Source organism: Neovison vison, chromosome 4 (genome assembly GCF_020171115.1).
Source record: "Neovison vison isolate M4711 chromosome 4, ASM_NN_V1, whole genome shotgun sequence".
Classification (NCBI taxonomy): Eukaryota; Metazoa; Chordata; class Mammalia; order Carnivora; family Mustelidae; genus Neogale; species Neogale vison.
The window spans coordinates 210,871,758-210,898,169 of NC_058094.1; the positions used below are offsets into that span (position 1 = coordinate 210,871,758).

Here is a 26,412-nt window from a genome sequence, read left to right on the forward strand (position 1 = left end):
ATAGTGTGACTATAAAGACAACAGCAACAGCAGCAGGAAACCACGTGTTGGTGAGAATGCGGGGAAGTGGGAACCCCGATGCCTTGGTGGTGGGGCATAAAATCGTGCAGCCACTTTAGGAAACAGTCTTGCAGTTTCTCCAAAGGTTGGTAGAACCCACTGTATGAATTCAGTAATTCCACTTATATGTATGTGTCCAAAAGAAATGAAAGCAGGGACTCTAATACTGCCTTGTGCTCCCATGTCCACAGCAACCAAGAGATGGAAAAAACCCAAGTGTCCACTAATGGATGGATAAACAGAACAAGGTCTACTCATACAGCGTGATAATATTCAGCCATAAACAATTACAGAAGGTTCAATTTATTTTTTTAATTTTAATTTCTAGTTCTCTTTTCGTTGACTATCAACACTTAAAAACAAGGAGGCTTGATAAAAACAGGCAGAGAAGCTGTTTCCTGTTCTCTCTCTCAAACATGAGAGACATAACGAACAAGGTCCCATGTGTCCATCATCCCAACAAGTCTAGGATCACAAAGCACCATGATGAAGGGTATAACCCGAAGCCACAACAGTGTTCTTCAGTCACATTTTTTAAGGTTATCAGTGCATTTCTAGGGTCTCTTGATTTCTTGGCAATGATTCAGAATCCCTAGAAGAGAAATGCCACGTATAGTGAGAATGTCCCAGGCTTCCATGCCATGTCATTTTTTTGTTTGTCCAACATCAGAACTTGTCAGTGCCAGAAGTTTGCCTCCAGAGCCAAGGTCTGTAGAGACTTTCTCAGACTGGCTGAGGAGAGACCTGTGTTTGCTGATAAGAGGGCCTCATCATCGCAGTCAGCTTTTCTCCAAGTGTCCTGAGAGCACTTGGTATCTCCACTTTCTGTTGGGCGTTCGGGTCTCTTTCCATCTTCTCTACCATGAGAGCTCCATCCATCTCCACTCACCTTGTCTGGAGCTGACCCGACCCGACCATTTCTTTGCAAGTAATCAGATGATGTGTGGGGTCTTAATGGCCTGGCTGACAGCCGCCTGGATGGCAGTTGCATTCCACTTGGCTCGTCTACCGGAGTCGTATTTCCAGACATGATTTTCTTCAGTGACATCATTAAAGTGGCTTAGTTGCTCCAGAGTTTCCTTTATTGGTTTCTTCCTATTCATATACATCAAGTTCCTCTCTTGTCTCTTAGTATCCAGTGCTGACCGGTCCCAAAGTGCATAAAACTCCTAACATTGACGTTCCAAGTGTCTTGAACTTGAGGAAGGTAAAATTGTTCATCAGGGCTACAAGAGGCTTGAAGTTTGAACTACTTGGGGGTGGAGTTGGCTGTGGGCTCCAGTCTGCTGGACACTCCCAGTGGGAGCATTTCCCAGAAGATACAATTTCAAAATGATTCCATTTCACTTTAAACTATTTAGAACTCTTGGGGTGCCTGGGTGGCTCAGTAGGTTAAGCCTCTGACTTTGACTCAGGTCATGATCTCAGGGTCCTGGGATCGAGCCCCACATGGGGCTCTCTGCTCAGCGGGGGGCCTGCTTCCTCTCTCTTCTGCCTACTTGTGATTTCTCTCTCTCTTTCTCTCTGTCAAATAAACAAATAAAATCTTTAAAAAAAACTATTTAGAGCTCTTATCTTAAGTAGAAAGCAAGAAATTGGTCAGAAGTAATAAGATCAAGTACCAGCTTCCTTCTTATTCCTTCAAATAATTGTTTTCTGGCTTGTTCTTCCGTGATTGCCCTTCTCCAGACACACAGAGCACAAGTCATTGAAAGGCCAGCGGCTTTTGCATGGTGCCAAATATATGTACTGATGGGAAGTTTGGAAGGGCAAAGAATTAATCAGACGTAGTCAGCCTACTAATTAAAACAATCAGAAACACCAATTTAGAATTAGACACTTTGTTTCTTGCCACCTGGAAATGGCTGGCGATGGAGCTTGGGACTGTCAGCCACAGGAGTTCCAAGTGTCCTCAAACTAAGGAACCCTTTTACAAACTCTGTTCACCCTCTGAACCCCTTCTGGAGTCCCACCCCCACGTCCCCTCCAGTGGTATTTGATGTCACTGTGCTGAAGCAGGACCAACCGCTGGGCCAGGACATCTCATCTTCTCTTACCTGGTGGTACCTCAGTTTCCAAAGCATCTCACTCACATCTCCATCCCAGCCCGCTCCAAGGAGAAGTCCAGTCGATAAGGGATGGCCCATCTGAGCTGGTTGTTAAGAGAAAAGGATCCAAGGATACTGCTTCATACTTCCGTGTGAATCACTGTTTTGTCCAAAGGTGTTAGATGTCACAGGGATGTTTTGTTTTCAGAGGGTACAGCTTGGTAACTCACGTCGGTGAATGTTATGGAGGAAGCTGAAATGAGGATTTTCTCTCATCTTTCAGGTTTCACATATTCATTCAACAAGCATCTCAAAAGTCCCTTCTCTATGTCAGAAACTCTGTTAGGTGCTGGAGTTATAAATATTATAGTGTAGGGGATAGTGTAGGGGATAGACCATGGTGATACATCTTTTTTTTTTAAAGATTTTATTTATTTATTTGACAGAGAGAGATCACGAGCAGGCAGAGAGAGAGAGGAGGAAGCAGGTTCCCCACTGAGCAGAGAGTCCGATGCAGGACTTGACCCCAGGACCCTGAGATCATGACCTGAGCCGAAGGCAGTGGCTTAACCCACTGAGCCACCCAGGCGCCCCCATGGTGATACATCTTGATGACGGCTATAATAATGACATAATGTGAACATTTATCAGAACTTTTATTATAGGGGATGTTAAATGTCCTTGTCTTTTGAGTCTCTTGAACTTAGGAACTTAGGAGGCGAGCAGAGATCATTGGCCTGTCTGCACTGTGTACTGGGGAGTGTCTAGAACAAACCAGGCATGTAGAGGGCGTTCAGTGAAAATCCGTGGAATGAATGAATAAATGAATACATTTGAACAGAGGGCCCAGGTCCCGAGCATGGTGAATATGGATGAGACTGCAGTTTTGCAGGGAGTCGGGACTTCCCGTGGCGTGTGCACGTGTGCGCTCGTTCTGTCCGCCCCCTCCACTCTAGCAAAAGTTCCCCTCGCCTGTGGCCCTGGTGCTTTGCCCTTTGTTATTTTCTTCCACGTGCCTTTCCATGCCTGCCCATGTCCCTTGTCCTTGCTCCCCTTCGCAGCAGACCTCAAGCAGGTTGTCTACACCCGCTACCTCCACATTCTCGTTTCCCCACTCACTCCGGTTCACTTCAGTCAGCCCTCACTCCAGTCTGCCCACCAAACCTGCTCTTGTAAAACCCACCTCTGCCCTCCGTGTTGCTGACTCGTGACTCTGAGCACGCATCTTGCTTCCATAATAGCAGTGTAGACAGGGATGATCTCTCCTTCCTCCTCAATACCGCCTCTCCACCTGGCTTCCACGCTGGCCTCATTTCTGGCTGCTTATCAGACACTCCTTGTAGCCTGCTCTCTGCCTCTGCTTCCCTCCTTCCTTCTCTTGAGTTCCTAAAACTGGCCTGTCCAACAGCCCCCTTCCGTCCACCCTTTCTCCTGTCCCCCTCAACTCTCTCTGTCCCTTTGACCCTTCTCTACTTTTTCCGTTTTGCACACACTTAGCCAACCTCTAACACGTTATATAATTTACTTGTCACTGTGCTTGTCGTGTATGGATACCCCCTGCCCTTGCTAGAATGTAAGGCCACGAGCATGGGCATATTTGTGTGTTTTGCTCACCGCTGTATTCCAAGTTTGGAGATCCGTGCCTGGCATGCAATGGGCACTCAGTAAATAGTTGTTGAGTAGTATTTATTACGAGTGGCCACTTATTAGTGAATGTTTTCAGAAACGGTGGTTTTTGCTGCTCTACGTCTCAGATAATATACACTAGGCATCAGGGAAGGCTTCACAGAGGAGCTGACATCTCGAGCTGAGTCTAAACAGTGGAGGAGAAATTCATGGGGCACTGAGGGGCTGAGGGGAGGCAGTCCAGGCAGAAGTAACTCTTTCTGGGAGGCAGGGAAGAGTTTGAGGCATGAATGTTAGGGTTGGCTTTAGTTTGGCGTGGGCCGAAGGGCCGTGACGGGGAGAAGCTTAAAGAGTGGGTAGCCATTGGGGATGGCAGTGCTGTGAATGCATATAGGGGCTATTCATAGATTGAGATTTCGACTCCGAGTAAAGCAGACTTGCTTCCATCATATCATGCCCAGAGGCTTTTCTGAAAAGTAATCCAGGATCCTCTGTACTTTTCCTAAGTACTTTTCTCATGACTGCCCCACCAGAAATAGCTGAGCTGCCTGAGATCTGGCATGTCTGACCAAGATGCTCTGGGCCACAGTGCTTTCTAGAGGCCCCTCCGGGTGGCAGGTCCTAGCCTGTGCTCCTTAGCCCCAAAGTTGTGAATAACAAGATGGTGAGATTCAGAGCAACAGAACCCCACCCCAGCCACACTGGTGCCCTCCTGACCCCTGGAAGCCTCTAAGACCTTCCTTCCCTATACCGCCTGGGGGAATGGCTGAGACCTGGGAGCACAGAGAAGTGTTTGCATTTCTCCCCACCTAAGGTATGCAACAGCTTTATGGGGCCTGAGTAATGATGTGTGCAAGAAGCTTCTGGTCCAGGAGGAGAGGGTGGTCCCCTGCACTAAGCAGCATGCTGATAATACCTTCAAAGAGGGGAAGGAGTCCGGAGGCAAGAGTGTCCACTTCCAAGTAGAGAGATCAGGGAAGACTTCATGGAGGCAGTGGCATTTTGTATCATTCTTCATCAAAAATCAGTAGGGAGATGGGAAAGAAAACTCCACAGCAGGAGTGTGTGGACATCTATGGGCAGGCGGCCTCTAGATGAGCACCACTGTGAACAATCTATTAATTGTATAAATTAACAATTTTTTCTCAGGCAGCCAAAAAAACCCAGCCCTAGCAGATGTTGTCAGATGTATCCATTTTGTCCTATAATCTTTAAATAATCTTTTCATAAAGTGCCAACTGAAGTAAAGACCTAATCCATCCTCCCCCGGTAGGAGGGGAATTATCTTTCTGATGGTATAAAATAATCCTTTTAGGTGACATGAAACCAACTCTCCGCCTAAATCCTTTCTTTTTCCTCCCCCACAGGTGCCATCATTACTGTTAAGAACTCCATTTAAGAAATAAGCAGGGAGACTGGAGAGGTTATTTTGAGTCCCGAATAGTATTTAGTTAGAACCCAAATCTTCTAAAATGACAGCCTGGCTTCTGAGTGGCCCTGCTGAGGATCGTGCTGTCCCCATTGGAGGGGAGCCCCCATTTCCGGGGGGAAGAGCCAGGGGTCCCTGCCCACTCTCCGGAGACTGGGCCCTAATGGGCCCTAATAGGGGCTTGGGACAGTGAGAGGTTAGGTGTGGGAAGTGATTCAAGACAGCCGCAGGGAAGAAAGTATTGGCACCAAAGCGTTTTAGAGGTGGTGGTAGCAGAGATAATCCACTTACTGGTGCTCTCTTTGGAGGGGAAGATGACCCAGCTGGGTGAGGAGGACACGCAGCTTAGAATCAGAGACTCCTAGCTGAAGTTCTACTTTGCTGATTACCAGTCGTGTGGTTTGGGGACATCCTTTTCCTTTTTCAGTATCTGCACAATGGGAACAGCATTAGGAAAGCCCTTTCTTATAATATACACGTGGGAGAAAGCTACTTAAGCAGTAAATGAGGACTCCCGGGACAGGGAGTTTAAGAGTCATATTGGAGGTCAGCGTACTGGTGAGGTCTGGAGCTAAGGGCTCCTTCAATCCTGGGATCCTCTTCCTGTTACTCCGGGTGTGTATCCACTTTGTAGGGTAGCTTTATTAGGGCAGAACTGAAACTAAGAGTTGATTCTACTTTCCTCTGCCTTCTTTTCCTGGTCGTATCATGCAGGCTCCGGATGGTAATGTAATTAGTCCATCTATTATTTTCTCTCCTATACCTAATACCATCTGTCCATCTAGTCGCTGGAACGAGATTATTGAGCACATGCTATGTGTCCGTGGGGAAGGACATGCTGTGTGAAGTATTGGGCCCTCAGAGGAGAAAGGCTGCTTGTTCAGCCCTTGAGAAGCGCACAGATGAACCTGTACCCGAAGAGCATATGGTGCCATGTGATCTTGTAAGAGAGGTTTGCATCAGGCACATCATTAGAGCTATTTTCTTGTTTTCAGGAGGAGGGTGAGGAGGGTGGGGAGAGGCTACGCACAGCACCGAGAGGGAGAGCAGGGGAGCGGCAGAGAAGGCTGCTCTCTCACTCTCAGTAGGTGGGTCCTGATGGGAGTGTGTGCATATGTGCCTGTTCCTTAGTGTGAGTTTGAGGAGGCGAAGGGGGAAGGGCATCCCAGGGAGAGGGAGCAGAAAGTGCAAGTACATGTTGGATCTGCTACCCTGGCTCAGTGTGGTCGAATGGGGTGAGGCGTCCGGCCATGAGTGGCAGACATACTGGCAAAGTGGCAGGTGCCAGAAGGCAAAGGTATCTCGTGGCCTCTGAGGAGTTAAACTTGATCCTGAAGCTCCTTTTAAATCCTTCTAAACAGGGGAGTGACATTATCAGATTTTAGAAAGATAATTCTGGTGGCAGTGTGCAGCACAGATGGGAGGGGAGAGAATTGGAAACAGGGAACCCTGTTCTGCAAAGATTGTGATAATCCAGGCAACGGATGATGAGGGCCTGAGTGAGGGCAGGTGCGTAGGAATGAGGATGAAGTAGATTAGAGAAAGATTTAAAAAAGAGAATCAGCCTGGCGACTGATTAGAAACGGAGGAAATGAGTGAAGGGGAGGTGTGGAAAAGTACTTGAGGAGTCTGGTTGGGGGGACAGGGTGAGGGATGGAGGCATTAATCAGGAATAAGATGAGGACAAGGTTGGGGTAAGAGAAGAGGGGACAGAACTATGAATTCTGCTCTGGGTCTCTGGAGTCATGAATTCTGGGAAGAGGAATCTAGTTGGCAGTTGAAACTGGGTTTAAAGTTTGGGAGAGACTTTTACTTATTCATGACACAAATATTACTGAGTGTATGTTATGTGTCCAGTAACCTTGTAGCGTCTGGAGATACAGCAGTGACTGTGATGGACAAGATCTCTACTTTCATGAAGCGCTCATTCCCGAGGAGGGAAAACAAATAACAAACTAGTGGACAGATGCAAAGTAAAACAGGATAGCATGACAGAGAATAGCTGGGGGACTCCATTAGATAGGGTTCAGGGCAGGCATTTCTTAACAAGCTAGGATTCAAACCAAGATCTGAATAATGAAGAAGGGCCAGCCATGTGAAGACCTCAGGGAAAAGCAGTCTGGGCAGAGGAATCCGTATTGTGCAAAGGCTTTGAGGTGAGAACACACATGGCATGTCCAAGGAAGAGAAAGAAGGCCAGGGTGCTTGCAATGTAGCGGGTGAAGGAAGGGAACGTAGGAAATTAAATTGGAGAAGTGATCAGGGGTTGGATTGTATCATAGAATATGTTAGTCAGATGAGGCTCCTCTGAATGGTAACAAAGAACCCTCAAATCTCAATAGCATCTAGTAAAGATGGTTATTTATCACTCATACTACATGTCTGTAATGGATGGGCTGCAAATCTTCACTCCAAGACTCTGGTAGATGGGACAGCTCCTACCTGGGACATTCCTTGTCTTTTCGCAGAGGGAAGAGAGAAGGTACAGGATCATGTGATCCTTACAGCTTCTGCATGGAAGTGGATGGGCCCCTTCCACTGGCCCAAGCAAGTTACATGGCCGAAAGTGATGCCATCAGGGGTGGGGAGGCACAGTCCTTCCATGGAGAGGAGCAGCAGGAGTTGAGATCATCAGTGCAACCTTCCACATAGGCTATGGTGAGGAGATTCGATTACAGGATGGAAAACTATTAGGATTTTTTATTTCATTTTAAAGCAGAGGATATTATTATTGGTTGCCAAAGTAGGGTAAAAATAGGTCAAGAGTGAAAATAGGAGATATGAGAAGCGGGGCAATCTGGGAAAGTCCGTGTCAGATATGAGCACATGGCAAGGGAGTTCTTTAGGGTAGAGCCTTAAAAATACTACCAGGACCAGGCCCTCTGCAGGAGGCACATTATGGGAATGACTTAGCCTTGTTGGCTTTCCATATGTATCAGGCACTTGAGGATGGTCTTTGGACAGGGGACCCTGGAAAAGCCGTATTCTGCCCAAGATCACAGCATTCCTCCCTAGGAGTCTCCTAGAGAAAGACGCATATGATGCAATTTATAAAGGGAAAATAACACCTAAATGCTAGTGAGGGTGGGCCCTGAGCCACAATAAGGTGGGTTTTGTAAATTAGGCCAGAGGAAACAGAAGCAGCCGTGGCTTTTGCTTTCTCCTCCTCCTCACACCAAATACCATAGGAAAAGACAATCCCTGCTCAGGAATCTTCCTTCTTTTCCGCTTGGAAAGGAGAGAGAAGAGGGCAGGGTGGGTGGTGTGCTCAAGAACAGTGAGCCCCCAGGGCAGTGTGCCACTTCTGCCACCAAGCTGAAGAGAAAAGAGAAAGAAAAAAGAAGATGCCTCAAAGCTCCCGGTGCTGTGTGGACCAGGAGCAGACCCCCAGCCCACCTGCAGGGTGGAGCGCTGTAGCTGAGTTTGGGTCAGTCTTCCTTTTCTGCAGGGTGGGCTGAGGAGGGGAGGAAAGGAGAGCTTCTCTTCCCTCGAACGCTGTCTCCTGAGACCTAATGCCTCCAGTCCAGGAGGGAGAATGAGGAAAGCCAGACAGAGGAAGAGAACTTTGACTTTTTAATTTCTCCTGCCAAAGCTCCCCCTGCTGGTGGCTCCGTGGCGGTTACTCATTGCATGCTTGAAATATACCAGGGGGTCCAGGAAGTGAGGGGGGACCCATGGCTGAAATAGCCAGGACGATTGATTTTGCCACCTGGAGTTTTCTCTGAACACCAAATCTTGGCCTCTGTTTTTTATAAGAGAACGTCACAGTTCTTCAACTAAAATGATAAATGTCTCATGGGCAGGGCCCATAGCTTCGACTTCTTTGGACCCCTTCCTTCCCCACAAAGTCCAGCACAGGCCAGTGAAAAACAAGTTAAATACTTCTGTGAAGCAATGAATGAGGGACCAAATGATTTCCCAGAAGGCTTATCCAGAAGCAACACTTGTGTTCCAGTTCTCCCACTGCCCATGGTGTCCGTGATGAACTACGAAGTTCCGGATGAGAATGCAGATGGAGAGAAGGACATTTATTATGCTGTCAGAGAGGGAAAGCAACAGTGTAGGCCTTATGATTCTTTTCCTGCTGGCTGGGCCCTGTGGCCAACAGTTCTCCGTTTCCTCTAGGGCTCAAGGGACCACGATAGGCTCAGGCCATTACCCGTGGAGCTGGCCAGGAAGAGCCTACCTGTCAAATTGGCCAGAATGTAGCAAGATAAACTCCTGGTGAGTCCTTCTGTGACACCCTGGGGCTTTGGTGACAGAGTTAATTAATCAAGACACCAGCGTCAAAATTAAAGTGTGGAGGAAAAGTCAATTAGTGATTGAATAGCTATGAGGAGACATATTTTAATGAGGTTTCCTCTAATTTGGGCTGTTCCTTGCCCCTCCTCATTAGGTGTGGTCACGCTTCCTTTTTCTGAGCACTGTGAGGGTCAGGAAGAGGGAGGAATGAAGGGTGTCTCTCTAATTTACTCAGGGGTGGATGGGGAGAGACTTCTCTGCTGTCTGCAATATGCCAGGGCCCCATGAAGCTATTCATCACCACTCTGAATTCTTTACAGCTGGATGTTCATTTCAATTTGAAGTCACCTCCTCAGCAATCCTTCAGCAGGCTTGGCCAGGCTCCTGAGAGATCTGAGCCGAGAGAGGGAGACACAAGCCGGCCAGGAAGGCTGGAGCTGGGCTCTCCAGGGATGCATCTGCCACCATTCCACCCTCCACAGCCTCCCTTAACTCTATTTGCTTCTACAGGGAGACAGGGAAATTAGGATGTTTCTCAGGCTTTCCAAGCCCTTGTCATGGTTAATAAAGGTCTGGCATGAACCAGAGCTAGGATGGCTTAGCAGGCTCTGGTGCTGGGGACTCGGGGAGGGAACGTAGGTATAGCTCTTGCTCTACCGCCTAGGTGACACCAAGGAGTCCAGGAACCAAGAGAGACCAGACTGAGGGTCCCTGTTTCCTGCTCTTACTTCCCGTGTTGGGGGGCGGGGAGGCATGGGGACAGTGTGACTGACGGGTGCATGGTCAAGGGACAGGAAGTGGAGCATGGATGGCTGGAGGAACCGCTGACAGGGAAGCTTCTGGCTGCATTTCCCCCCTTGACTTGGATCGAGCTCGTGTCCAGGGCTTCAGGAGGGCTTGAACCTGAAATTGGGATCTAAGTTTACCATTTCTTTCTTGTCACAAAATAATACAGATTCACTGTAGGAAAAGCAGACAGAGAAAAAGCAGTTTGACCTTATATCACTACCCAGAGACTAACCACTGCTAGTCTTTTCAGATGCTTTCCAAGTAAATAGACTTAATGTTTTACATTAATCAGCATAGAGTTTAGGTCTGTATCATGATTCCTTCTGGTAGGCGCAAGTATTTGGGTCATTGGGAAGGCCCATCCCATTCGTTAATTTGTTATATTCACAAATGAAGTCTCTTCCCATTTATTTTCTAGAAGCTAAAAACTGTTGGGCAAAACTGAGGTCCTTTTCTATACAGGAGAAATCATGAAAATGTAATCATGGGTTTCCTGTGCAATAAAAAAGCAATTTAAACAAAGAAAATGATGGAAGGATGTAAATGATAAGAGAATCACTGCAGAAAAAACCTTATTCCTGGATGGGAAAATGTAATATTGTGAAGATAGGAAGAAAAAAAAAGAAAGCTAAAAAAACTGAAAACATTTTTAAAGGAAAGAAAAATATCAAGATGCAGATAACCAAGCTGCAAAGAAAAAAATATTTCTACATGCCCAACACAAGGACGACTTCTCATTCCAGTTTCTCTCTTTCTAGTGCTTTTCTCATGTGTGTGTTTTTTCAAGGGCACGAAGGCTTACAGCATAAACATGTCTTCAGCTTGTTATATAGTCATGATAGTTTAATTTTAAAATAAAGATTTATTTATTTATTTTAGGGAGAGAGAGGGTGTGCAGGGGCTGGGGTGCAGAGGGAGAGGGAGAGAGAAACCTAAGCAGACTCCACACTGAACATGGTGCCCAGTGCAGGGCTTGGGCTTGATTTCACCATCCTGAGATTGTGATCTGAGCAGAAATTAAAAGTTGGATGCTTAACTGACTGCGCCACCCAGGCAGGCCATGATGATATAATTTCCATGGCTAAAATATATATTTATTGCACATTGTTAAATTATTATCCAGTGTTGGATTTCAAAATGCTTCTGATTACCCTATTACAAAAATACTATGCATTACATTATTGTGTACATTACATTTTGTTGAATTAGTTCTTAAGAGTATATTTGCCTAAGTGAAATTGTTGAGTTAAAACGTTTGGACTTTCAGTAATTCTTGATTAATATGCCCAAATGCTTTCCAAAACCATTGTCCAGTTTTAGGAGTATTGTTTTCACTACGCCCTCAGCAGCCTAAGATATTATTAAAATTTTTTTTTATTGAGATATAAGTGGTATGACATGAAAGGCCCATATTGTAAGAAATCAGTTTGATGAGGTTTGGTAATTAAATATACCTTTAAACCCTTCCCCCATTATAGAATATTTTCACTACTCAAGAAAATTATTTTGCCTGTTCTGGACTTCATAAAAATGAAAACTGTAACAATGAATTATATACGCTCTAAACTCTTAATTCATTGTTATAATTTTTGTTTTAAACAGAATTAGTGGTCTTTTAAGGAATTAATAACATGCCCATTTGGGGTTTTTTTTTTAATATGGTTTCCATCTCTCTCCAAATTTCTCATTCGTTCATACATACTTACTCTGTTTATTCCGCTGTCACTGTCTAGATAATTCTAACATCTGAGACATCTCTGGGCTCGTATCTTTTGGTCTCTTAATTCTTTATTTATGCTGGATGCTGTGTGTAAAAGATCACTAGAGACTGATATAAAGAATATTTACCCATAGGAAAGGTTATGTCCCTTCTCCGAGCCTGCTAATGTAAGGGACAGAGACCATCGAAGCTCTGTCTGAGCAGGGTACGGACGCATTTAATCTTCAGATCCCCTCAGTGCATCACTGGTCAGGTGTTTTGAGAATGCTCTCAAGACTCTCTCCATTAGGGCTTGGGCCCTGAGCCCCAGTGAGACTCAAGAGATCTTTTTAGGCTTCGCAGCTCTGTTGCCAGCTCTCTAGACCATGGGTGGCTTTTTCTTTTTCTGCTTGGTAGCCAGCTGAGGCTTGAGTTTTAGGTCCCTCCCCCAGGATTCTGCAACTCAAGAGACCCCTCCTCATCTTCTGTCCCATTCTGTGTCTTAGGAAGGCCACTGTGCTGCACTTGGGGGAGGCCCTGGGTCCTTGGAAGGGGTTTCCCAGCTCTCTGTCTTACTCCCAGTCTTTAGTGGGTCTTGTCTTGGGAAACATGGTGCCTGCCTCAAGGGAATCCTCTGGGTTCTATCTTGCCTTTTGCCTTGGGTCTGTTACCTGTGTGCTTGAGGAAGACCTGTGTGAAAGTTTTGGCATGTGGGTGGGTGTGCACTTGCTCTGGGACTGGGGTTCTCAGAATTCTGATCTGTCACAGGAGCTCACATAGACCTATTAGGTGTCATTACGTGTTGGGCCGAAATTTCTTTACCTGGGTTTCTGGCAGATCCCTCTTCTTCCTGACACTTCATAGATAAAAGCAGCCAGGGATCTCTTCTATGTTAGGAAGACCTTGTCATTTCTGTACTTTAGTTTATTTAGGTTTCTTTTCCATCTTGAGCACTCTGATGGTTTTGAAAACTGCGATTTTGTGGCTTCCTCAGCTAGTTCTCCTGGCTAAGGCAGGCTTATCAGTCACTTGTCCCTTTCTACATCCTCACCAGAAACAGAAGTCCCAGGGGTATTATTTTTCAATTTATGCTAACTTAACAGAGGGAAATGGTAACTTAGAGTTTTATTTTATATTTTTTTATTCTCTGGGAACTGAACGTTTCAAATCCTTGTTTGCTAGTTACATAACTTCCTTTGTGAGTGTCTTTTGCCCTATCTTTTAGAGTCTTAATTTGTTTCTGACCCATATACACGATGTCTTAAATACTAAATATAGTGCCTCTTTGTTACAATATTTTTTGTTTGCCATTTGCTTTAATACGTTACTTTTTTTGGCAGTCAAACTTAGAGATCTTACCCTTTTTTTCTTTTTATTCTTTATGTTGCTTCTGAGCCTATAAAGTTCTCTTTCCTTTAGAGGTTTGGAAAATATTCAGTTCTATTTTTCTGAGATTTTGATGTTTTAAAAAACCCATGTTTAACTCTTCCACTCAATTGGAATTTGTTTTAGTGCATAATATAAAGTGAGATTTGAAAATTACTGTTTCTCCAAATTGCTAGTTAATTGTCCCAACACCATTTATGGGGTAATCCTTGCTTTCCCTCATTGAGCTGTAATGAATCTTACATCTTTGTACATAATCGGGTCCATTTCAGTGCCATCTGTTCTGTTACACTGATCTTTCAGTCTGGTCCTGGGCAGATACAGATGAATTTTTGAAACTGCAAAGCTAAGGAGCTAACACTGTTCTTGATAGGTCCTCACTGGGGGGCCAGGAGTCATTTGTCTCTGAAAGCATTTGATGACAATTCTGCAACTTTTGTTTATTTACTTATTTGATCACTTAATTATTAAGTCCTCAAGAATTAAAGCTCTTCGAGGGTTGTGATCGCCTTTGACAAGGTCAAATCCTGCCTGAGCCCTGTTCTCTTGGAAAACAGCAGGGGCAAGAAATTCACCACTCCTTTGTGTTCCTGGAAATGCTGACTGCAAAGAACCAGCCTATCGAGTATGAGCTGGATAAGACTCAGGGAAACCCCCTGTTTACCTAGGACTTCCCATTCTTTGTCTCCTAATGATTAGCTCCGCTCTTTATTCCTGAGTTATGTGGACAAAACACTCACCGGTCATGGCCTAACTTTAGTTAGGCTTTTTCTCCACCCCCACCCTCCACACCCCTGAGCCTTGAATTTTGACCCCTGCTCAGTCTGAGCCAGCAGTGGACTTTGGAGTCTCTCATTTGCAACCCTCTTGCAAATAGGCTGACCACAATGAAAAACAGTCCCTCATCAACCATCTGATCACACCCCTTGCTCATTGTCTCCACCCCCCCCCACTCCACACCAGTTCTTTACTCTTTCTTCTTCTTTATAAAAGTTCTGCTTGACTTCAGGCAGGAGCACTCTTGCCATTACTGTAGTCTCCCCTCACCCGCTTGCAATAATCCCTTTCACTTACATTATTATTTACTACTTGCGAAGTAATGTCTATCCATTCACCACTGTATCCCCAGTGTCTACACAATTCCAGTAATAGAGTAGGTTTTTAATAATGTTTCAGTTAATGGCTCAAGTTTTTTTTTTAATTACAAGAATAATCATTGAAAGAAAAAAATCAAACAGTTCAGAATGATATAAAATAAAGTATAAAATCCCTGTTCCCCTCAAGTTCTAACCTTTGGAAGTTGCCACTATATATATTTCTTTTGTGTCTTTCAAGACATTTTCTATCTTTATGTGAAAAAAATATATATGTACCTCACAGATGAGACTATTCTTAATTAATATTCTCCATTGTTCTGTAGTCATTCAGCAGTCAGTATACCAACGTGTCTTGGCATCATTTTCCATGTCAGTGTACGTAGAGCTACTTGTTCTATGGAACAGCCGGTTGTAGTCCATTGTGTGGCATATTCTGGAAGTACCATTCCTTATTTGTTATATTGTTCCAGGTTTTTGGTATTACAAACAGCAGTGCTGTAAATTCCCTACATGTTTTTGTGTGCCTGTACCAGTATATATACAAGGATAAATTCCTACAGTGGAAATATTCCAGGATTTAAGATGTTGGTAGATTATGAGACTGTCCCTCAGCTTTACAATTCCACCAAAAATGAATGAGAACAATTTTAAAAAATGTGGGTTTTTTTTGGGGGGGGGGCTTTGCCTATAATACAGATGAAAAATTGAATCTAGCTGCTAATACAGTTTACATTTCTTTGTGTGAGATTGAACATCTTTCCACACAGTTATTGGCCTTTTTAAAATTGGGTTGTTCTTTTCTTATTGATTTTAAAGAGTTCTTTTTATGTGAAATAAATTATATCATATATGCTGCAGATAATTTACCTGTTTGTCTTTGACATTATAAATGTGTTTTTGTTTTTGTTTTTTGTTTTGTTTTTGCCATAGACAATGTTCATATTTTTATATAGTCAAAAGTGTTCATCTTTCTTGTATCACTTCTGCGTTACTTTCAATTTGATGTACAGGCTTATCAGAGTTGACTTAAAGCCCACATTTATGAAGATTTAAGTAAGTTGTTTTCCAATTTTAAATTATTCAAGGGGCGCCTGGGTGGCTCAGTGGGTTAAAGCCTCTGCCTTTGGCTCAGGTCATGATCCCAGGGTACTGGGATCGAGCCCTGCATTGGGCTCTCTGCTCAGCAGGGAGCCTGCTTCCCCCTCTCTCTCTGCTTGCCTCTCTGCCTACTTGTCATCTCTGTTTGCAAATAAATGAATAAAATCTTTAAAAAAATAAATTATTCAAAGCAATATTTGCACATACAAAGGTATACTCATTGTTGACTATTTCCTGTGGGTCAGTTCCTAAAAGTATTATTTTGGAGCCCAAATGTGTGAACATTCTAAACGCATAGTAAGTGTTGCCAAATCAAGGCCAGTGGTTTTCACTCCCTTTCGGGTCCACTGTTCTATCTTCTCAGAACTCCAGCATCTAACTTTTTGCCCAAGAAAGTTAGATTCTGGAGATGAGAAGGGATGTAGATCAGGAAGACAGGAGCCCAGGAGAGACGAGCATTTTAAAAGAAAATATGAGGGACTACACCACAGGTACAAATTCCTGTTAGCATTGTTATCCCTGAGTTTCTACTCCTTCTGGCACGGTTTGCTGGAGGGGTTTATTTGATGGTCTTGTAGCTTTGTGGGGAGAACGAGGACTAATTAGAACCTTGCCTTGTAGTTGGGTTTGTACACGATCATAGTGAGTTTTGTTCTTGTTTTTAAAGACTTTATTCATTTATTTGACAGAGAGAGCGCACAAGCAGGCGGAGTAGCAACAGAGGGAGAGGAAGAAGCAGCCTTCCTGCTCAGCAGGGAGCCTGATAATGGGGCTAAATCCCAGGGTCCTGGGATCAGGACTTGAGCTGTAGGCAGACCCTTAACCGACTGAGCCATCCAGGCGTCCCTCGTGGTGTGACTTTTGTATCAGCAAGCAAGGAGGGACCCTTTTCTCTGTAGTTTCCTGCTACATGTGACCTCATGGTCAATGTAGTTTACATTATCTACTCTTTGATTTCCTGTGGCCTTTAATGCTAGATTGGAGCAAGGGGCAAATTCTCTCTGTTGTGGATAATGAATTTGGAATAAATAAATTTCTCACTTTTAAATCTAAATAAAAGGAGAATTCACAAATCGTAACTATTTTTGCTAGTTCCACCAAAGGTAAATTGCACACTGCCTTGCATACTTCTAGAAAAGCATGAAGCCAGAACTCTATTTTCAGAACCGAAACTGGTTGAGGTGCTTTAGTTAAAATGACAGGGGGGCTGATTTGTCTGATGGTTTCTTTTTTATGGACTCAAAAGGATATTATATAAGCTCACATCTAGAAATGTGGTTGAACGGATCGATGTCCTACATTAATTTCAGGGTTCACATGTCTCTTTATGCCTCTGCCGTCATCCCCATGGGACCGTAAGCTTCGTGATAGCAGGCTTGCTTTGTGTTGAGGACAGCGCAATGCCCAGAGAGGTGCCGAGGAGAGTTTTGTGACGTCACCAAGTGTAGCCACACGTGATTTCCTCTGGAATTCTTACTGCTGCCAGTTACTCAAGGCAGGGAGTTCTGATCTGATGCAGAATTTTTTCCCCCAGATAAGAGCCGACAGTTTTCTGGAACTTTCTGCAGGGTGATATAGCGGGGGCCATGGGCCTCGTGTACAAAACCATTTGCTGTTTGTACAAAACCCGGACTCGGTGGCTCCCCTGCTCAGTTCCTGTGTGCCTTTGGCAGGAGCACCTTGAATAACTTATCATGCCTTTTTTCCTTAAGTTCCCTGAAGTTCCTGGCAGGTTTTCTGTCCCATGCCCTCCCCCCAGCCCCCTTTTAGAGTTTTGCCACAGACAGGTGCCAGTTTGGCTTTTGGAGCTTGTGTGAGGTGGGAATGGCTTCTTGCCAAGGGAGAAGGATGGGAGGTTGATGGAGACTAAGACTGGGGAGGAGGATGTATTAATGATGACACAGGGTTCTCCGTCTGCCAGAACGTGAAAGTAACCCTGTCAGGCACAGACACGCACAGACCATTAGGCAACCCCCAGGTGGGGCTGGATGCGATTTTACCAGAAATGGGTCTCGGTGAGTGCCAGCTTCGGTGCCCATCCTGGCCTCCTCACCGTGCTCTGTGTCCTCATTGCTGACAGAGCTGCTAGCTGAAGAATTGGCCTTTAATGTCCCCGACCCTTCTGGGCGGTGAGGCACAGTCTGGGCTGTGGGGTTCAGGACTTCTCCCTTCTGGTCTCTGTTCTCAGAGTTGCTCCAGACTTCCTATGTGATATAGCTGAGTCCCTGAGCAGGGCTGGCCTCAGTTTCCCAGAGATGAGCAGGTGGGAAGATGGGAAGATGGTGGTCCACGGTGAATCAGCGTTTGAGAGGGGTCAGAGGCAGCAGATTAAAAATAAGCACCGGGGGGTGGGGTGGGGGGCAGAAAGCACAAAATTAGAGTTGGCGCATGAGGGGAAAAGATTAAACGGAAAAAGAAAAATCGCCAGCAGCTTTGGATTTACCCAGCCAGAGTTTCTCCGGTGGGCAAGGAAAGCTTAAATAATCCAAATTAATTTCTAGTTAAAGGCAGAGCTCAGAGAGCAATCAAACAGGTGACCACAGCTGGCACCAAATTTCACTGGGAGATAAACTACGAATGCTAAAAATCAGCCGTGTGTGCCGAGAGACAGACTAGAAACAGCCAACCCTGGGCTCAAGGTTGAGGCTAGAATGTTCCAGTCGTTTGTTCAGGACTTGGTGCTTGGTGCTGGGCTTCCAGTGTGTGTCTGAAACACAGTCACTGCCTTAGAGTGGCTCATGGTCTAAGGTGAGAGGTGCCGAAGAGAGCATTGCAGGGCCACAGGATAAGTAACGCATGACAATATGCGAAGGGGTTAAAGAAGGAAGCCGGGAGAGTAAAGAGGGAGGGGGGATTAAAAAAGGACTTTCTGCAGGATCAGACACCTCCTTGGAGCTCCAGGGACCAGCAGGGATTATCATGCTGCTGAGGAGGTGGGGAAGGGACCTATAGGCAGGTGGGACAACAGGTGTGGTGTCAGATGCCAAGAGGGAGCCTGGGCCTCCCCACGCAGTCCTGTCAGGCTGCCACATAGGGTGCCTTCTGCCATGTGCCAGAGGTGAGGTCACGGTCAGATCTGATTTAGGCTTTTGGAAGATTGCTCAGGCAGCATGGCAGGGTTAGATTTGGGGTGAGAAGAGAGGAAGAGGGGTGATCTGCACAGTGACAGCAGTCATCTAGGGAAAGGGATGGTGGCTTGAACTAAGGTTCTGGCCATGAGGACAGAGAAAAGGCAATGGATTTGGAATATAGCAAGGTATGGAATTTGTATCTTGGTGATTGGTTGGCTATTTCAGTGCGTCTTGTCAAGAGTCTTACTTGGTAGCTAGGTGTGGTGCCATCCTAGGGTATGGAAAGGAGAGGGGACAGGGAGGGCTTTGGACGCAAAGAGGGGACAAGTCAGGACCACAGGGGGCTTGGGGCACCTGTAGGACATCCAGATATCAAGTAGTTTGGAGTCTCACCCCTTTCCCTCTGCTGTGAACTCCCACTTCCTAAAGTGGGCACCCTCTGGGTCCTGCCCAAAACTTCCATCTGGGGCTCTCCCCACCCCCACTCCCAGCAGTAGTCCCCCAGCTAGTGTGTGCAGAGGATGGCTGGTCATGGCTTTTGAGGATATCCAGTTTCATGGTGCGAGGGAGTCTCCATCCTGTTGGCTTGGCCTTTGAGAGCTGATTTTGAGTGTTAATCCTTGGGGGATGAATGGGACAATGACTTTCAAACGATGTTCCTTTGAGCCCTGGATTTCTGGCTGGAGCTGCTCCCAGGCGGGTCAGGCTTTCCGGTCCCCACCCTTCTCTTGTCACCCAGGCCCCTTCTCTCCTCGTGCAACCCACCCAGGTGTTGTGAGCATTTCAACCTGTACTGTCTGGGTCACAGTCACCTCCCATAAGCCAAGCAGGCCATTGCGCAGAGGCTCACTCTTTTCATAACCCTGAAGACTTCTGTAGAACCAAAGGTCTGTTGTCTCTCTCCCTCTCTTCACAGAACTTTTGCTTAAACTGAGTCCCTACTATGGGAACTGTGTCCGTTCTACCATCCTGATGGTTACCAGTGGCGTGAATATCCTTGGCCTTTGGGCACTGGCCATAAAAAAAATTGCAGTGGTGACAAATGGTAAGAAAGAGAAGTATGTTAGATTCAAGGCAAATGGGCTCTACCCAAGTTTAGAAGGAGAGGACAGGTCTGAGGTCTCCCGGATGAGGAGTCAACCAGGTGCAGATGGGAAGAACAGGTGTGGCAGGTGGAGTGGGAGTGAGACGGGGACATGCTAGGAATGCTGGACGTGGGCAGATGAGCTGGGGGGAGCTGCGTTAGTTCCAGAGAAAGATGCTTGCTTGCATTAGAATAATGCAAGGGGACAGATTTGAGAGGATTTCAGGAAGTAAATAGAAATCACTGAGGGGTGCATGGGTGATAAGGAGTGAGGACAGGGCTGTGAAATGCGCTGTCCTTGGTTTCTGGCAGATGGGACGGGATGAGGGTGGCGGCATTCACTGAGATATGGAGCTGTAAGGAAGCGCATGCAAGAGAAAGGAGGACAGGTTCATCCCCTTGGAGTTTGAGGTGACTTCCAGACATCTCAGAGGAAATGACAAAGAGACAGTTGAATACACAGGTCCAGAGCTCTGAGATGTCTGGACGTGAAAAAGGGCTGTCTGTTGGGGCACCTGGGTAGCTTAGCCGGTTAAGCCTGTCACTCTTGATTTTGGCTCCGGTCATGATCTCAGGGTTGTGAGATTGAGCTCTGCTTTGGGCTCTGCGCTGGGCATGGAGCCTGCTTAAGATTCTCTCTCTCCCTTTCCTCCCACCTTTCCTCCCCCACTCGCTCTCTCTTTCTGTCTCTCTAAAACTAAAAATAATAATAAAAAAAATAAAAATGGCTGTTTGCTACCGATCCACTGACAGTGGGCTGCATGCTGGGCCTTTTGCATTCTCCCATCTGGGCAGTTAGCATCATTCAGTCACTCAGTGAACGTTCGTTAGACGCTGATCTGGTAGGCACGGGTGATACAGCAGTGAACAAACAGATGCTATTCCTCCCCTCAAGAAACTAAGCCATGGGTTTGCACAAAGTGTGGATGTGATTGGATTCCCTCCAAACTGTCTACTGCCTTATGATATTGGGGTTATTAAAGGTTGGTTGGGCGTGCGCTCTATTCCCCCTATCTTGGATTGTGGTTAACTGTTTAGAACAGATTTACTTGTGTTTTCACACTTCATAGCTACCTTTAGATAAGAGTTTCAAAGCTGTCTGCCCTTACTGCTTTGAAAGTGGTCTACTTGGTATATTTGTCTCTAGACATTGAGTCTGAAGCTCTGCATTCTTGGAGATAGGGAGCCAGACCTCAGATGCCTTCCTCAAATATTAGGGCTGATCTCCTGGGCTCTGAATGAAGTATTTCGGACACTGTGAGACTTAACCTTTTCCAATATGCATAGCCAGAAGAAAGTAAATTAATCATGAACGTTGATTTGCTCGTCCTGTTTGCTGATTTGTCTCCTTTTCTGAACTTTAAATATCTTGAGGCAGGGACTGTATTATTTAACTTTGTTATCTCTAGTACAGTCCATGGCACATAATAGGCAATTAATGAATGTACTTGCTAGATGAATAAACCAGTGGGGAGCATCTTTTGATGATTGTCTTGTTCTTTTAGTTAATTCTTACTTTATTTGAACTTGTGTGTTTTTTCTCATCTCCTCAAACACAATTCAAGTTGCTGTGGCTAAGAACCGTGGTTGCTGGGCATTGCTGGACTTAGGGCAGATGCCCACCACTTCTCTGTGGGTTGATTGCTTAGAACGAGAATGAGTTTGCCCCTCTAATCACTGTCCTTCACCTGTAATGCTCTTAATCGGCGAGTTTTCTCAATTCCACCCCGTTTGTGGGAGCAAAATCCAACAGGTGTCTGAGCCTTGCCTACCACATTGGGGCACGATATTCAGGTTGTGGATGGTGGGGTGGACGTTGACAAACTTAGATGAACTCCTCAGCTTCCACCAAGTAAGCACTTTCTCTCTGCCTGTTCCTGATGTCTTAAGAGTCAGGGGCTGTTCTTATTTTACAGTAGAAGAGAACTGAAGGTGTGAGGAGGTTAAGCAACTTGCCCGAAGTTAGGGTTTGAATCCAGACGGTCCTGCTTCTGAAACAGGCACTCCAAGTCAAAGATTGTATGATTTCTGTAAATGTCAGAATCATCTGGAAGCCTGGGGATGTTCCTGGACTCCACTGCAGGCTGCATTATTGTTTAGAGGATGGGCTGGGGCCCAAGAACGCATGTTTTAACAAGCAAGCACCCTAGAGGATTCTGGTAGTGGTGGCAGTGTGCCATCATGGACATGGGACATAGTCACTCAGAGGCTTAGACTGTGGCTCTGACATACCCATCACTGCCCTTTGGGGGACAAGGGATATGGCACTTTCCTGCTCTGTGCTTCCAGAAACCCATAAGCCTGGAACAAAGCTGTGCTGAGGGTGTGTCCAATAGAAGCTTTGACATGAGTTTTTCCTATAAATTGGGAGGCGGTTAAGCACCAAGAAGCAGGAGCTCCAGCCACTATCCATCCACCCAATCAATGAGATTGTCTTTTTCTCTCAAAGGCACCACCTTGGAAGTAAAACCAATAAGAGCCAAAGAGGGGCAGGTAAAGAGAGCACACATCCAGCCCCTGGCAGGGTGGTGTGGAAGCTCAAATTCACGAGGGATCATTTGTCATGTTGATGGTAGAGTGAAGCCCTTCTTGGAGCCCAGAGTAGAGGGAAGGAGGGGAGGCAACCAGACCTAGTAGAGATCCAGGATCCTGCCCAGAGGGAGGGCACCCAAAGGGGGAGTCCTCTTGGAGGAAGAAAGCTTGGACGCTCATCACAGCTGGGACGTATCCTGGCTCCTCCACCTGCTGACCGCATCACCTTAGGCCAGCGGCTTCGCTTCTCTGGCCTTCGGTCTCCTGATCTGTACAGGGAGAGCACTAATACCTACGTGGCGGTATGACATACAGCTTAGACGTACCAAGGGCACCTTGCCTGGCACACTGACCTTCAACAGAATGTGCTCATTAGCATGGGTCTGAGGTTTTCAAGGGCATGGCAGGGGAAGAAGTTGGTATTCAGCTTTCCCCAATCCTGCACTGAAAAACCCTCCAGGGGAGGCCCTGGCAAGAGTCCTGGCTCCAAGGCGGACTCATCAGCTAGTCATAAATATTTATGGACGGTCAGACAACCTCCTCAAATGTCTTCCCTACCCTTTGGTCCTGCTCCCTTCTTTTAACACTCGGCATCTCTGGTCTTTGGCAGGGAGGGGCTCCACATTTAGAAGGATGGGGTGGACGGATGGGGGGATCGTGGAAGAACTTGGATGTGAGGTGCAGGGCTGAAAATGCTTCAGAGCCTGAAATTGAGTAACTATTGAGATTTGCTTCGGAGCCTTTGTGATTTGCTGTTGGCATATTTATAGGAGACCCTGGACTGTGAAAGGGTGTGTGGGCTGGGCTACCTGCCAAGGAGGCCCTGGCTTGGTTCCTTCTGGAGCTCGCTAAAGCTTTTGCTGCCCTAGGGGGTAGCCTTGAAGCCAGGGGACATTCGGAGGTCTCAAGCAGCCCTCAGAAAATCCTGTCGGAAGTGATTGCAACCCGTATTTAGAAAAGTACAGTGAGAATTGCATTATTTTATCCCTGCAGGGGTCCTATGAGTCAGGCGGTGGTGCTGGGGTGGCATCCTGTAATGACCCAGCTCCGGGAGCTCTGGGGACAGGACTGCAGAACCCAGAGTCCTGGCTTTTACTCACTGGGGGAATGTGGCAAGTTCTTAGCCTCTCTACACCGGTTTCCTCACCTGAAGACTAGGAAGAGACGTATTTATCTCATATGGCTATTTTGAGATTTTTTTTTTTCTTTTTCCAGGTAAAGCATATAGCCAACATCTGGCATACAGGACACACGTTCGGTAGATACCAGGTATTGTTATGTCCATTCCGTGGATGGAGACAGAGGGAGTGGTGAGACCGAAGTCGCATAGGGAGGGGTGGAGGAGTTGGGACTCAAGCTCAGGTAGGTGGGACCACAGTGCTTTTGTTTTTAGTCACTAGGTATTCTGCTTGAGCTGAAAGATTTTCCTCGGGAGGTCTTACTCAGCTGAAGGGATGGGCAGGGGTTCGCGTCCCAGTCGGCCTGGCTTCTTCAAAAGGCGAGAACCTGCAGGCTGGAAGGGAAGTGGTGAGGGGCACTGGGGCAGCCAGGCCTCACACAGGAGGGGCTGCTGCCGAGGACGAGTGTTTTCAGGGCTGGTGCACTGCCTTGCTTTGGGCTATCTGGGTAGCCACCCAGAAGGGCCTTGCCTCCAGTGTATTGCCCTGTAGCCATAATTTCAGTGCCAGAAAGGACTGGATTTGCTGCGCCACCTTAATGGCTGCCTGGGCTCAGGGGGAGCAGGCTACATTGGGAGGAAGACTTGCCCTGTAGGCCAGACTGCCTGTCTGTTTCCTCTCTCTTCTCTCTATCTCTACTCTTGCGGTCTCTCAGCACTCCTATAAGACAGCAGGTAGACAGGGGCCTGGAGACTTCGAGACTGTCTGCTTGGAGCAGGGGCCTATATCTAGACCCTTGCTTCTCAAACTCTCTGGGATGAAGGAACAGGGTTTTTCTTTGACAGTTTCTTGCAGAATGATATTTTTATAAAATCTTTATTTTTCTTTATAAATGTATTCCTTAGAATACATTTCTGGGAAAATGAAATAAAAAGACATGAAAGTACGAGTCCCCCCTTTTACTACTAGAATAAACCTATTAAATTACTCTATTGCTATAAAAGTCTCAAAACACAGGCTTGGTTTCTGTCCTTACCTCACTGCGGAGCCGCAGTAAAGAATTTGCAGCTTGACCCTAAGTCAAGTGACCCTAAGTCAAGTGGCCCTAAGTGACCTGGAGTGGAGGCATGGACTTCTCCTGGGGGCCTCCGGTGCCCCCACCTGCAGGGGCGGGTCTGTCTTGCAGCCAGCGGTGGGCGTGGCTCTTCCAATGGCTGTCATGGTCAAGTTCTGGTGCCCAGCACCATACCCAGGGTGCGTGGGAGAGCCGCCTCCCGTCCCTGCTGAGGGCTGTCCCCGCTGCCGGAGGAGTTTCCGCGCGGTGCTTCCGCAGTACCACGTGCTGATGAGGCCCCAGGCTTGAGGCTGAGCGACTCTGCGGAGCTCCCGTAAATAATTGCCTCCCGGTTTAGGCGCTGGGAGCAGGACTCAGAGTCAGCTTCTTATCTTCCTCTCTGATTGGCACACCGGAGGGTTATTCGGGGAGGGGAGCGGAGGAGAGCCAGGGGCCCACTCCACACAAGCCTGCCTGTCATGGACCTGAGAAGCGTGATAGCATATCAGATCTTCTCTCCCCTTAACCTTGTCAGCCCGCCTTCCAGCGCAGGCAGTGCCCGCAGTTGACAAGAGGAAGGGAGAATGACGGGAAATCCCTCTCCTGGCAACAGGGAATCTGCGATGGGGTTCCCGAGGGAGGGGAGCTTGCCCGAGAATCGTATTTGCCCACACCTTGAACAGCATGCCCAGGAGCGGGTCCCCACCCATCCACCGGTCCTGCCCTCACCCTGAGTCGCATCCACTTGTCATCCCCGTGTTACCTCATCACGGTGTTTACAGCCGTGCAGCCTGATTCCTGAAAAAAATCTCCCTGGAGCAGAGACAGGGACCCTTGTGGTGATGGGTGTGTGTGTGTGTGTGTGTGTGTGTGTGTGTTTGGCTCCAGGGAGGTCTCCAGGCACCTGGCACTCTGCCTGCAGCCTCTTTTCTGTGTTCCTGTCTGAGGAGTTTCTTCCCACTTTCCGTGTATTTATAGCCTAACTGGTGACCGACAGGTCCTAACTCAGTTGGGCAAACACAGCTTCTGACCCGGGCCTGGGGTACGCCGGGTAGGGCCGCTCAGGTCCCGCCCTTACCATTTGGCATTCCAAGATGCCTTCCGCGCTCAGAAACAGGAGACACAGCTCCCACCCAGAAGAGGGAGTCTCCCCGGAGTCCAGGGTGGGATGCGGTAGTGTCTGCTGTGCTTTCCAGCCAATGCTGGAAGGGAGGTGGGGCCAGTGGGAAAGAGCGACAGGTGTCTCCCACGCTGGGAATGGCTGCCTCTAGCCTCCAGCCGCTCTGCTCTCACTCCCTTTTCTCTTTTGCTCCTGTAAGCCAAATGGCATCACCTGCTGCTTTCCCCCTGAAATTGAAAAAAAAAAAAAGGTAAGGATCAGGCAGGTGGGCATCAAAGGTCTCGAGTCCGGACGGTACAGAAGGGGACACTTAGGTCTTTGAAGGTACTGAAAGCTGGAAAATTTAGGGCTGGAGCTGTAACATTATAATTAAGGAATGTTAATTCCAATTCGTATCAGTTAGGAGCTCCTGGTTTGTAGCTGCCAGCTCGAGCTGCAAGTCACGTTTGCTCCCAAGATGGTAGAACAGAGGAGCTAAAAACAGGGCTTTGCAGTCAGACAATATTGGGCCTCAAACCTCTCTCTGTGTTAAAATTCCTCTTTTCCAGGGGGCTTTCCCGTCTTTCTGGGATGACCCTGTTCACTCCTCGGCAAGGGTCCTGTTGGGCTTGGCAAGTCAGCAGGTACTCCTGTCATTTTTGTTTTGTAGACAGGGGAGGAAAGCTAGTTCTCTTACCCTAAACAGTTTGCTCGGGTGCAGCCTCTCAGGAGAGAGCTGAAGAGTAACTGCTTGTAGCTGGAAAGCCACTGTGGCTCCACGAATACCTTCTGAACAAGACCGGAGGAGCTCCGCAAGGGTAGCAGGGTGGCAGTGATGCTGCGGGTGACGGCCCCCTTGGCGAGGAGCAGGACTCTCCACCTGCCCACAGCTTGCAGCCCGAAGAAGCAAAATCCGGGACGCCACTTCTGCATGCCATCCATAGCCACTGGCCTCCATTTTCTGTGGTTTTGGAAAAGCA

At 47.0% G+C, this 26,412-nt stretch overlaps 1 pseudogene; it reads right to left on the reverse strand.

Moving 5' to 3' along the window:
- Positions 1–704: 704 nt before the first annotated feature.
- Positions 705–26,374, reverse strand: LOC122905448 (annotated as a pseudogene).
- Between the last annotated feature and the right edge of the window lie 38 nt (positions 26,375–26,412).